Source organism: Camelus ferus, chromosome 3, assembly GCF_009834535.1.
Source record: "Camelus ferus isolate YT-003-E chromosome 3, BCGSAC_Cfer_1.0, whole genome shotgun sequence".
Taxonomy (NCBI): domain Eukaryota; kingdom Metazoa; phylum Chordata; class Mammalia; order Artiodactyla; family Camelidae; genus Camelus; species Camelus ferus.
The window spans coordinates 90,768,494-90,781,325 of NC_045698.1; the positions used below are offsets into that span (position 1 = coordinate 90,768,494).

Consider the following 12,832-nt stretch of genomic DNA (forward strand, 5'->3'; position numbering starts at 1 on the left):
ATTTGCCTTCCCTCCCTGCAACTGCAACCCTACTAGGCAAAAACAAGTAGTAAGTGAGGGCAAGGAACTAAGGAATCTGACAGGTTAATAATAACCTGTTTTTTAATAAAAACTAATCTCTGGAAGTATCTGTGGAGCTACGAGGGGGATAGAGGGTGAGAAGAATGGGAAAGTGGATAGTTTAATAAGTAATCGTGTGAATTTTGAATTGGGTCTCCTTTCCAAGAGACTTAAGTGAAGAATCAAGTTAATGTTAATTACTTCTGGTTGGCCAGTCCTTTGACCGTGACAGCGGGCTGAGATCGGCAACATGGAGCCTTTGGATTCACTCAGGTTACAAGAGAAATATGGGAGATGGAGGACATGATGAGGAGAAAGGGTTGAGAGAAAAAATCAAGAGGTGTGAGTCAGGTTTGCAAGCATGAGCAGTAGCCGAGGCGGAGGATGATTAAGATGTGTCTCAGCTTCCTGGTTCATGGCTCGAACCAGACACAGAGAAAGGGATGGAAGAGTAAGAAGTAAACAGGCCTCACAACAATCGGATATGTTATTTTCCCAACTTCTCTTTAGAAAACCCCATATTGGAGAGTATGTGTTCTGGGGATGCTCCAGGCTTAACAAGAAGGAAAGCCATCCAGAAGGATCGAGAGTGGAAGTAAGTCCAGGTGAGACTAATCTGTACATACTTGATTGCCCTAATGTGTTTGAACTAAAGCGTTCATAAGCCTGACCAGATAAACTGAGATTTTGTTCTTCCTTTGAAATCAACTTTCTGTACAATACCAAAAACTTACTGGAGAATTAAGAAGAAGCAAAAGTTCTGTCTCCAGAGGAGGCTAAAACTGCTAAAATAGGATTCTGGGCACCCATCCCAGATGCTTTTAATGGCACCAGAAAACTAAGATAATCCTCTTCCTCCTTTCTTTGGCTCATTTAACCAGCCCTGAGCTCTTCTGAAGGCCAGCCCTCTCCACTTTGGTCCAGTAACATTTCTTTGTGTTTATGTGACCACGTTAGGCCATCCCCCCACCCCCCGCCACCTTGGGGTTTTTAGCTTCAGGTCCCCTGTAGTTTTAAAATTATATTCTTCTAACCCACGTTTATTTTTCATTTTCATAAATCAACTTTTATTCACACTTTACACGCAGTTACCCAAGCCAGAAACCAAGGGATCATCCTTACCTTGCCTCTTCTGCTGGTCTTATTTGGCCATGGGAATTTAACTTCCTCAGTATCTCAGATTCCTCCCCTGCCAGCACTGCCTTTGTCGAGGCCGCCGTCACCTCTGGTCTGAACAGCTGCTGCACCAGTACTGAGTGCTCCTTCCTGCAGCCTCAGTCATGTCACTGCCCAGACTTAAATCCTTTAATGCTCCTCCCCAACCCTACTGGGTAAAATCTTAGCTCCTAAGTGTGATGGAAAGGTCTCTGGGGCCTGTTCCCTATTGTGTGTCCCTGTATCCTCCCTCTCCTATACACACTCCCTCTGTGAGTCAGTAATACCGAACCTCTGGAAATTCTCCAGATGCACCCTGCCCCGTCCTAAGCTCTGAACTATGTCGCACATGCTCTCCCCACCGCCCGAGATGCCCAGCCTCTGTTGTGCACCTTCAGGTTACAAATTGAAACCACCCTAATTACTCAGGTAGACTTAAGGGTTTCCTCCTGAGCTCCTCTCACCCCTTGTCCACTCTTCTGCTGTAGAACTTGGCACCCAGTGTGGCCCTTATCTGAGTGTGAACCTGAGTTCTTATGCTGCTGTGGCCTCCTGAAGGGCACAGCCAGCGTGGTGCATGGCACATTTGTAGGATGAGTACATAAAGCAGAAAACGGATCACTTAGAGCACAGAAAGGCAGTTTTATCACAGGTCCAAAGTTTTAGTTCATAGTCCCCAGAGGTGATCAGTGAGACATCAGAGTGACGGCTTAAGGTTGTCCTTACGTCTTTAAGGAAGATAGTCTAGGCAGATGGTCTCTGACCTGAAGTTCTGTGTGGCTCTTTTTCAAGTCTATTAGATCATTTTTATGGTCTCTTGTTCCTTGCTTATATTTTAAAGTCACCTTTTTTTTTTTTAAGGGAAAACTTACAATAAAAACATACCTTGTCTCTTCTGTGTGCTGTAGCAATCAAAATAGAAGTTTTCAGTCACCAAGTTCGGATTCTTTCAGGCTAAACCACGCCTCAGAATTTCTTCTTTTACTTTGTTTTTTGGCTTCTGTAGATTCCTTACTTTCTGGCCATCTCTGCAATTCATTCAACATGGAGGTTGTTAAGTATTACTTAGTTTTTGTAGTCTTGTCACTGAGAAAGTCCTTAGGATAACTAACAACAAGCCTGCCCTCCATTTGTCCTTGAAAACAGACCCAGAATATCCTGATCATGGGATGGACACATGTCACAGGCTGAGATAATCTTAGTCTCCAGTCTCTTTGGGCCTGTAATTGGTCCAGGCTGAGCATATGCCCTAAGTGGGGACAGTCGGAGCCCTTTCCCAGGAGTCTTCTAACCCCAGGCAAGGGGAAGGAGACTTCTTCCTCTCCTTGGTTTTGAGCTGTGAGAATATGATACCAGAATTTCTGGCACTAATTTTTCCCCTGCCATGAGACAAAACTTGTTTGCTATAGGGGAGGCTGCAGCCAAGTAGAGACCAGCAGAGGTGAGAGAAGGGTTGAGAAAGAGTGATGGAGAAAAAAAGAGAGCACTTCGGAGGTATCAGATTTTCTGATTGCTGAGATCCTGTGAAAAACCACATATTCTTCCTTTAGGCCTTTATGCTTAATTTGGCGTAAGTTGGATTTTAGCCAACTCACTGTCACACAGTTCCTTTTTTTTTTCTCTGCATATACGCGGTATTGTAAATACTCAATGTTTCTATTAACATCAGGAATCCCTGTTTTTTTCTTTTTTTTTTTTCCCCCCTGAAGATCACTGTGTCAAATGAAGCTCAGGCTGGCAGCGCTGCGCTCGCGGTACAGCATGGGCGTGTGCTCACTTCTAGGGGTAGCAGATGTGGGAATTACCGGCTCATCCTGGTCTGTATTGGCACCCTGCTTTTTGAGACTAAAATAATGAGATGGCAGAGTTCTTATCAAACCAAATGGTGATGGAGTTTGTATCAGTCAGGATCTAGTCAGTAGGCAGAGACCACACAGTAATTAGGTTGGAAAAATTTAATAAAAAGAATTATTAACTATAATAGGAGATTGGAGTAACAGGAGATTGACTACTAAGGGGTTATGATAACTTAAAAAATAAAGTAACAGCAGATGTAAGGACTAGCCCCCACCCCCCGGTCTGAAGTAGAGTATCTGAGGAAGGGATACGTTTGATACATTCCCCTTCTCCCCACCTCATGCTGTTATTCAGACCTTTTCGGAGAGGGTGCAGCTACAACCCACTGGAAAGCAAAGGAGTTCATTGAGGTGTGCGGGCCAAGCACTGAATTCAGGAAGTCCAGGTCCTCAGTGATGTGCTAATTGCTTCAGGTGATTCTGAAGTTGGTGAAAAGTTACAAACTCTCAGTTGTAAGGTAAGTAAGTACAAGGGATGTAATATACAACATGATGACTATATTTAACACTGCTGTATGGTATATATGAAAGTTGTTAAGAGAATAAATCCTAGGAGTTCTCATCATGAGGGAAAAAATGTTTTTCTTTGTTTTCCTTTTTTTGTATGTATGTGAGATAATGAATATTAACTAAACTTGTTATGGTAATCATTTCAAAAAAAAGTTGCTAAGAAAGTAGATCTTAAAAGTTCTCATTAAAAGAAAAAGAACCTGTAACTATATGAGGTTATGGATATTAATTAAATCTATTATAGTAATCATTTAATAATAGATACATATATCAAATCATTACGTTGTAGACCTTAAATGAATACAGTGTTATATGTCAATTATATCTCAATAAAGCTGAAGAGAAAAAAATAATTTTTTAAAAGGTTTTGAAAAAGGGTCAGGACACTAGAGACTAAAAACTTCTTTTTGCAGTCTCAGTAGATACATGTATGTGTGTGTGTCAGGGATGAAAGAGAGATAGATGTCTTGTAGTAACCTATAATGAAAAAGAATATGAAAACATATGTATGTATATGTATAAATGAAGCATTATGCTGTACACCAGAAATTGACACAACATTGTAAACTGACTATACTTCAATTTTTTTAAAGTAAAAAAAAAAAAAAAAAAAAAGACAGATTTTTTCTTTTTTAAAAAGCCCCCAGTCAACCAAATAAAATTCCAAGCTGCAGCATAGTATATGACAGAGAGGCCTCTTACTGAAAAAGTAACTACCGAGAAAAATATGAATATTGCAGAATTGAGAGGGACTGGAAGCCCCACAGAGTAAGGCAAGCAAGGCAGTGTTGGCCCAAGAAATAACAGGCGATATGATTTGCAGGGGGTGCCTGGGGTTCTCAGTGGCACCACGTGGAGAAAGACTTGCTTGATCATCAGGATGTATAAGGTGGAAAAAAATGAAGAGCCACTAAACAATTCGTGATTGAAGCAATTTGACCATCAATTTAGAAGGTGTTTGCCCCATGAAATTGCCACTGGGTGAGGAATGGGGCTTTGCATAAGTCTAGGAACCTATTTCGCGTAAGTGCCGACATTTTACATAAAGTCTTTATGAGAAACTACTCTCCAATTCACGTAAAGAAAGGAAGAGGAGCAGTAGACTTGATGATCCTAAACAAGAACCCAAAACTTCAGTTGCTCTAGATCTAAACTGGAACCCAAATACTTAAGCTTTGGAAAGAAATGAATTATGTATTTCATGCTGTCCAGATCTGTGGGACAGCAAGGTATCCCACTATAGGATTTTATTGCGTTAAGCTTTGTTGCAATCCGTAAGACTAACCATTTGATATGAGGTGTGTGAAAGAGAGAATTTTGAGGGGAATAGTGCAAAAATATTGCATGTAGGAGCTATTTGAGGTTACACAATTTGTTGTGGGTAAGTCATGGCTTGAATGATAAGCCTACTAATAATTTTGGTTTGATTGTCTTAACATTTCCCTGGGCCCGTGAGAGATTGGGATAAAATTACTATGGAAGCCTGAAATCAATAAAATGTATTCATTCAATTATAAGGTCTTTGGGATTTGTTTTTCTTCTTTTCATCCAAGTACAGAACTATGATATAATTTTTTTCTGGTCCACATGCTAAATTCCGTTTCTTTGATGGGTAATTTTTACCTCAAAAACATCAAAGGTTTTCCTATCCCATCTAAAACTAGAAAATTTGTAACCTATGTTTTCAGAGACTTTGAAACATAAACTGAATCCAGATATAGGAGCATTGTGGAAATGGATTGATCACAGTTTGAAAAATCAAGCTGGACTGACAAAATCTCTAGCCAAGAACTGTATTTGATTCAGGTATCCCCATTGGTATTATGAGCTACTAAAAAATGAAGAGTCTCCTGGCGGCGGAATAAGTACACTGATTCCCCAGTTCCTTCCCTTTCTGGAAACTTTTCAGAAATGTAAATGCACAGAGGAAGAGAATATAATAAATGGGCTCCCGTGGTGAGAGTGAAGAAAAAGTTCGGCAGTAAATAACTCAGTGAGCTCATTGTAAATTCTTAAAACCTCTCTTCCAGCATCATATTCTTTTAAATGCAAACTCAAAGCAAAAAAAAACAAAAACAAAAAAGATGTGCATCTCAGGTTTGTCTTCTGTGACAGCAGTGTGGGAGGATTATGAGATTTCCTTAAGAATAAAGGCACATTTCAGAGTGAATAAAAGTACTTTTAATAGATACAAATACTATTTTCATCAACGTAAGTTTTGAATTTCCCCTAGGTGAACAGAGAGAGAAGGGATAGAGCCAGAGTAACTAGCTGGTTGTTTCATTGTAGTGTGTACCCAGCGTGAACGGCAGTTCAAGGGTTTAGTTTTCGGTCTTAACTGACATTGTACCTTCTCCGTCTCCACACTGCCTGTTTCTAATACCTCTCCGCGCTAACCAAGTTGATGCTTGAGAAGTGAAGCTGGGAACGCTTGCTGCAAACATCCCCATATATTCTATGCATAGGTTTTTGAGGTGTGTAGCATAGAGAGGTTTTCGAAACCTCTGGTCCACGTAATGGTTATCCTGGTATTGTGGGATCCCTGCATCAACATTCCCAGCTCTGCTCAGGCTCTCTTGTCAGATAGAATAAGACTTGCTAGTTGACTCTATGTGATTTAAGACTGTGGTCTCAGATAAAGGCTCTTTTCTTCTCTTATCTTCTTCATGATTTAGTGTCATTAAAACCCACCTGAGAGTGTCCCTGGCTACATGGGACTTTTATCTGCTTACTTTGGGATGCAGCTGCAGCTGATTCTTAATTGTCTCTGTTCACTTCAGAATATTTATTAACATGTACCATTCAAACCTCTGCTTATACCTTCCTCAGACATGTTCAAGTGCATATTTCATTTACTTGGGGATTATTCCAATAAGAAGATCTGCTGGAGTATGACTGAGGTTGGTCTGGGGCCGAAAGCCTCAGTTATCTAAGACATCCTTGAAGTGCCAGTACACCCTGTTTTATTGCATGTCTGTCTCTTCCTCAGGCTTTCTTGAAATGGATATGTCTGGCTTTATTAACCTTGTTCCCAGTCATTGAATTGGATGAAGTTGAGAAAGGACTGACTGTGAGTGCTGTTTCCTACTTACATGTAAGTAAAGCAACAGATAACACAGCTTGGTGGATAGAACTGTATAATCAACTTAGACATTTTTGTATATATATTTTTATCACAATATAATCTATATGCCATAAAAAGCACAATTTTAAAGTGTACACTTCAGTAGTTTTCTAGCATGCTCACAAGGTTGTGCAACCATCACTACTGTTTACTCCCAGAACATTTTCATCATCCTAGACTTATTTTTGACCTTATGGTATTTTTGCTTTGCAGTGGCTTAAGAAGAAGATAGTGTGGAGGACAGAGTAATGTGCCCCACCCCCAGTGTCTACATCTCAATCCCCAGAGCCTGTGAAGGTGCTAGGTTATGTGGCAAAGGGAGATTAAGATTGCAGATGGAATTAAGGTCACTAATCAGCTAACCTTGAGATGGGGAGATTATCCGAGATTGTCTACGGGGCCCAGTGTCATCACAGAGGTCCTTAAAAGTGAAGGAGAGTATCAGAAGAGTCTTTGTCAGAGTCAGAGAAGGGGATATGATGACAGAAGCAGAGGCCACAATGCGGCAGTTGCTGACTTGAAGATGGCTGGAGAGGCCAGGAGCCAAGGAATGCAGGTGACCTCTAGAAGATGACTAAAACAAGGAAGGATATTCGCCCCTAGAGCCTCCAGAAGGAGGGCAGTCTTGCCAACATGTTGATTTTAGTGCAGCAGGACTCATTTCCATCTTCTGACCTGTAAGGTAAAACATTTGTGTTGTTTTAAGTCACTAAATTTATGGTAATTTGTATAGGAAAGTAATACAGATGGGGAAGGATATTAGGTGGAGAGCGAGGAAAGGAGAAAGAGAGAGACTGTTAGGCACTGTTTGCGTGCCTAGCCCCTAAAGTCCCAGACTGAGAGCTGGCTTTGTCGTTTCACTTGATCCTGTTGGTCTGTGAAAGCGGTTGAGAGTAGAGGCACTTCTTCATGCGCTTGTAGATCATCTGATGTGTTTCGCCTGGTAGAGTTCAGGAACTCCACCAAGGGTGATGTAAATGGACCAGGATTTTTACTGGTCTTGATTGTTTACTGAGTCTGTCAGGAAGCCGTTAGGAAATTGAACTAGTTAATCAAGGAGAACAAAGAGCTGCACACCCGCATCCCCAGCTATTAACTCCACTTCAGGTCAAGTTAACTGCACAAGGGAAACCCCTTGACATCCAGAGGGAATCAGGTAAGTAACCAGATTAAAGCACCGTGACTCAGTTTTGCTTATCAACTGTGTGAAACCTCAGATCTGACAAGCTTTAGAAGTGGGAGGAGCATGAATACTGTTATAATGTGCTTCTCATTTCTGAGAAAATGTAAAAGATTTTGTAAAATCTGATGTTTTTTTTCTAAAAGCAAAAAATGAAATTAATCTTGAAATTAATTCTTTATATTTACTTTCTAAAATATGTTAAGTATTTAATTGTGCTTCAAGATATCTGCCAAAATTTTGGCAATGACTAGAAATGTAACAGAAAATATAAGAAAGCTAGTTTCTCCTTATTTTGTTGTTGTTGTTGTTTTAGAGGGAAGGTCATTAGGTTTATTTATTTATTTTAGAGGAGGTACTGGGGATTGAACCCAGGACCTTGTGCATGCTGAGCATGTGCTCTATCACTTGAGCTATACCCTCCCCCCTTCCCTTATTGTTGATTTGAATAAATAAAGTGCTAGTGTAGGCTCTGGATTGACAGATTTGGGGCCTGAAGTTTTAATTTTACCTTTGAAGACATGTTAGAGACTGCCTCACCCCAGATACCTTTGGTTTGGCTTTTGAACTGGGAGCCCCGTGCAGATCTCATACCTAGTCTGTCTGATCTGTCCTTAGCCTGAGAGCCATGCTGCTGGGTAGCCTTCCTTTGAAATCAGAGGGGGTAACCCCTGGTTATTTTCTAGGGCTGTTTCCTGAGTACCCCACCATACTAAGGCCCTGAGGTCCCAGAGGATGCCCACCCATACGGACTTATGCAATTTATTGGAAGAATATTGGGATTTGTCACAGAATCAAAGGAAGAGCTGCAGGAGTGCATGCAACTCCCAGAATCCAGCAGTTGGAACTGCAGACAGATGCTTGGTGCCTTCATGGTACAGGCATTTCCCAGAAGCCTGGGAAGAAGCTCAGGGATATTAACTTTTGGTTTTCAATTTGTTCTGGACAGGGCAAAGGCAAATCTTGACCTCTTATTTCTCTGTGAATGCCCTGTAGTCTTCGCAGAGTATTCAGAGATTTGAGGCTCAGAAGGTTGTGTGACTACAAGTGCATTCTGTGTGCTCCGGCAGAAATTTCCTGACTTCCCAAGCCTCTAATTTCCTTCAGAAGGACAGATGATGTCTTCTTCCTGATTTGGTTACAGTCCAGTCAAAGCACTTGGGAAGAACATAATGCCATTCTTTAAGTTTTAACTGGTCAAAATCATATTCAAGACTTCTGAGTTCAAGTCAGCTTGGCCTAGCTCTTCATTCATTCTCCATTTACTAAATCATTCATTCAGTTGGCTGATCAACAAATACATACTGAGAGCTGCTTTATCTACAGTAGAAGATACAGGAGAGTAACGGACAGCCTCCGTTTAAATGGGAGAATTATAAACATCATACACACAACAAGGCCATCTATAGCACAGACATTGCTGTGGATTCAGCCAGTGGAGAGAGAACTGCAAATAGAGCAGTCAAGGAAGACTCAGTTGAAAAAAAAATGATACCTAAAGGTCAGCTTGGACAGGTGATTAACATGTGAATACAGAGGAAAAACAGCAGATACATAAGATGTGGAAGAGTACTAAGGCATGAATGCACTGTCAAACTGCTGCAGAGGGTTCTGATGTGGGCATGACAAAGGACATCCTTGGAAATGTGTGTGGGAACCAGACTGGAAATCCTTGAATGCCAATTTGCACTTCCGGTTCTAAATACAGGGAAGTTCTAAATGTTCTTGAGTAATGGAATATAATATTCTTGAACTGGAAATGCCTTTAGAAGTCTTAAGTAGTGCTCTCAGAAGATTAATATGAAGATAGTGGCTGGCTTGATTAGAGGACAAGAGCCTGGAAGTGAGGAGACAAGAGACAGGTGTTAAGGGCTTCAACTTAACAGTGGTGATTTCAGGAGTCAAAAGAAGGAGTCAAATATGAAAGAAGTTATGAAGTAAGAATTGACAGTCTTTAGTGATGGATCATGAGATACAAGGAAGAAGAAGGCATCTAAGATAACTGCAAAGCTCCATCCCTAGGGGAGCAGAACTGTGGTGGTTCGGTGGTTCTCACCATCAGAGAAGTCTGTTGGGAGGTGGCGTTGGGAGTAGATGATGATACTTACAGTTAAGTTCAGCTGAGGTGAACAGGATATCCAAATGCATTTCCACTAAGCGGTTGGATTTTGTGATTGGAATTCAAAAGTGTTCAAAGCTAAGGATGTGGATTTGGAAGTCATTTGTGTAGAGGATTCTGCCCATATTGAAATTATGGTCTGAGAATGGCTGCTGACTTCTAAGAAGCCACAGATACTGTGGCTCTTTTATGTGGACACACAAGAAAATCATTCCCTATGTTTTTTGTTATCCCAAGAGAGAGAAGAGTAGGCAGAGTATTTTCCACAATTAGTATTTTCCTTAGAAATCACAATAAATATAATAAAATCAGTTTGTATAATATAGAGCAATAAGGCTATTCTTATTTGTCTTTGCATTCCCTGTGCCTTGCACACAGTGTGGGGCCCCCAAAAGACTTGGTTAAGTTAAAATGAAAACTAACTTTTAAGATAATTATTATACCTTTAAGAGACATTGAGAAGGGTTTACAATGCTCAATTTTTATGCTAAGTACCTTTTGTTGAGAATATAGGAAAACTCTGGTTATGTTTTTTGTCCAAAAGGAATGAGAAAGATAATAAGTCTTCCTTTTATACCTTAATTAATCATTAGTAAGAGTTTTTGGAACCAAAGAAAAAATCAGCCTTCAATCATTATCATTATTGTTAATCTTCCCACAGCAGTACATTGAGCTATACCATAAAATTAAGTACTCGGTTATATATTATTTTTCTTTGTCCTCTAAATCATGGAATCAAAATTTTAGAACTAGAAAAAAAAAATCTTAGTACTTAACCATTTTCAATGGTAAAAATTTAGAATTGTTTAGAATGGTAAATATTTAGAGTTGTTTAATGTCTGCAAGTCTTCTCTGCTGTGTCTTACCTCACAGCCCCCATACAGGACATTTGTAAAGTCTACGTTTTTTGCTTGTTTGAAATCCCCTGTGTTAACAGTGTGTTCAGTGCATGGTATTTAACAAACATTTGGCTTGTAATGTGAGTCTGCCAGACAAGCCTTAAACATATAAACACACACACACGTACATATGCAACACACACTGTAGAACTCACTCAGGATAGGGATTAGAAAGTCTTTGTTGGGGTGTTAATTAAATTGTAGAAAAATACTGGTGGCATCAGTGAAGCTCCTAGGCTTTATGGAGAACAAGGTAGCAAAGCCAACGCTGTCTTTCACAGGAGCTTTTCTGAAAGCATTGCCAAGATGGGGGAGGAAAGTTAATAGTAAGTGATCAGGTTTACAACTAGTCGTTTTGCCAGTATATGCTCATTTAGTATATTTATTTTTCCTTTTTTAATTTACCGGTGTCTCCACAGAGACCTACCTACAGATTACTCTAAAAGTAGCAAGCTGATGGCTTCCCAAAAGGATACTCTCAGTCCCAACAGCAAAAACAGTGATTGTCCCAAGCAAGCACAAGGCTAGTTTTCTGTTACCTTACATGGAGGAATGTATCAGGCAAAATGAGAAACAGTTTTACAGAGTAAGCATTAAGTTGTTGTCCTGATTATATTGAGCATAGACACACACAGAGTGCTAGAGGGCATGAAAATACTTCAGAAGGACCTGTACATTTAATAAGCACAGCGTCAAACAAGCATCGGCAGGGCTTCATACTAGACTGCAGGATCCAGTGAGTTGAAAGTCGGCAGACACGGCATTCCGATAGCTCGGGGTGACGAGTGAGCATTTGACGGTGCTGCCCTGCCCTGCTGTGGGAACACTGAGAAGTGCATGAGGATCCAGTGCTCGGAACTCAGAACTAGCTGAAATAAATGCCTTCCATCAGAGGAACAGGCAGAGCACAAATAAAAAAAAGAGGCTTCTTTTTTAATAAGAAATCCATACTAAGTATTCATATTTTCTGAGTATAGTGTTACTGGGTGCAATAAGATAAAATACAAACGACTTAGAGGAAAAGCTATTTGCAAATGTCAGATGGTTTTTAATTCATCCGCTTGTAAAGTTGAATTTAATGTTTCTACATATATCTAATTTTTCCAAGGTGAACTGTTGTCTGATGGGGTATAAAACATGGTATCGGTTAAATTTTAAAAGCAGGGATAATAATAATAAGTATTAATTGAGCAATTACTGTATATCAGGCACCAGGCAAATATTTAATCTTCACAACAAACCCATGAGATGAGTACTAGCTCTTTGTGCTTTCATATAATTGTTTTCTGTTGCTCCTTACACAGTGCTCTGAGGGAGACAGGGAACCCCATGGAACACAGAACACCATGAAGACCCTGAGGTGAGTAGGTAGGACTCAGACCTATTGTGAGATTCAGAATCCAAGTCTCAGTGCCCTAACTCCCAAGGACAGCATTTATTTCACTTACATAAGGATGTGTGGCTTACAGCCCTAATGAAAAATACATTTACTGGACTAACATTGATTAAGAAATGCCTATCAAAACTGAATAAGCAAAAAGTGTTATGACTGCATCTGACAATTACATGTTTTCTCTGGACTATTTTTAACATTAGAAGAAAAAGGATGCTGGCTGAATTATGACAAGAGTAAGGCATAATTATTTGTTCCATTATATATTAAGCAGGCTTGGTTTCAGGTCAGTTAATTAGCATTAAGTCTCATTAGAAAGGGCCGAAAAACTTTCACGGAGTTTTTTCCTCCATTGATCTGACTTACTGACTTAAATCCTGTCCCTAAAATCTAAATATGAGACTTCCCAAAGGGCTGATAGGGCTTGGTCCTAGCCACCTGTCCACTTCCAGCCTGGGTTTTGTTTGGTTTGGGTTTTGGGGTTTGGTTTTGTTTTGTTTTGTTTTGTTGTTTTGTTTCAGTTTGGTTTTTGGTTG

At 40.1% G+C, this 12,832-nt stretch overlaps 1 long non-coding RNA gene across 1 annotated transcript; it reads left to right on the top strand.

Annotated features, from left to right (window-relative positions):
• Nucleotides 1-582: 582 nt before the first annotated feature.
• On the top strand, nt 583-6,667 carry LOC116662699. The gene is made up of 3 exons (XR_004318696.1): nt 583-665; nt 3,367-3,529; nt 6,571-6,667. It is a non-coding gene; the product is annotated as an uncharacterized LOC116662699 (long non-coding RNA).
• Nucleotides 6,668-12,832: the final 6,165 nt, after the last annotated feature.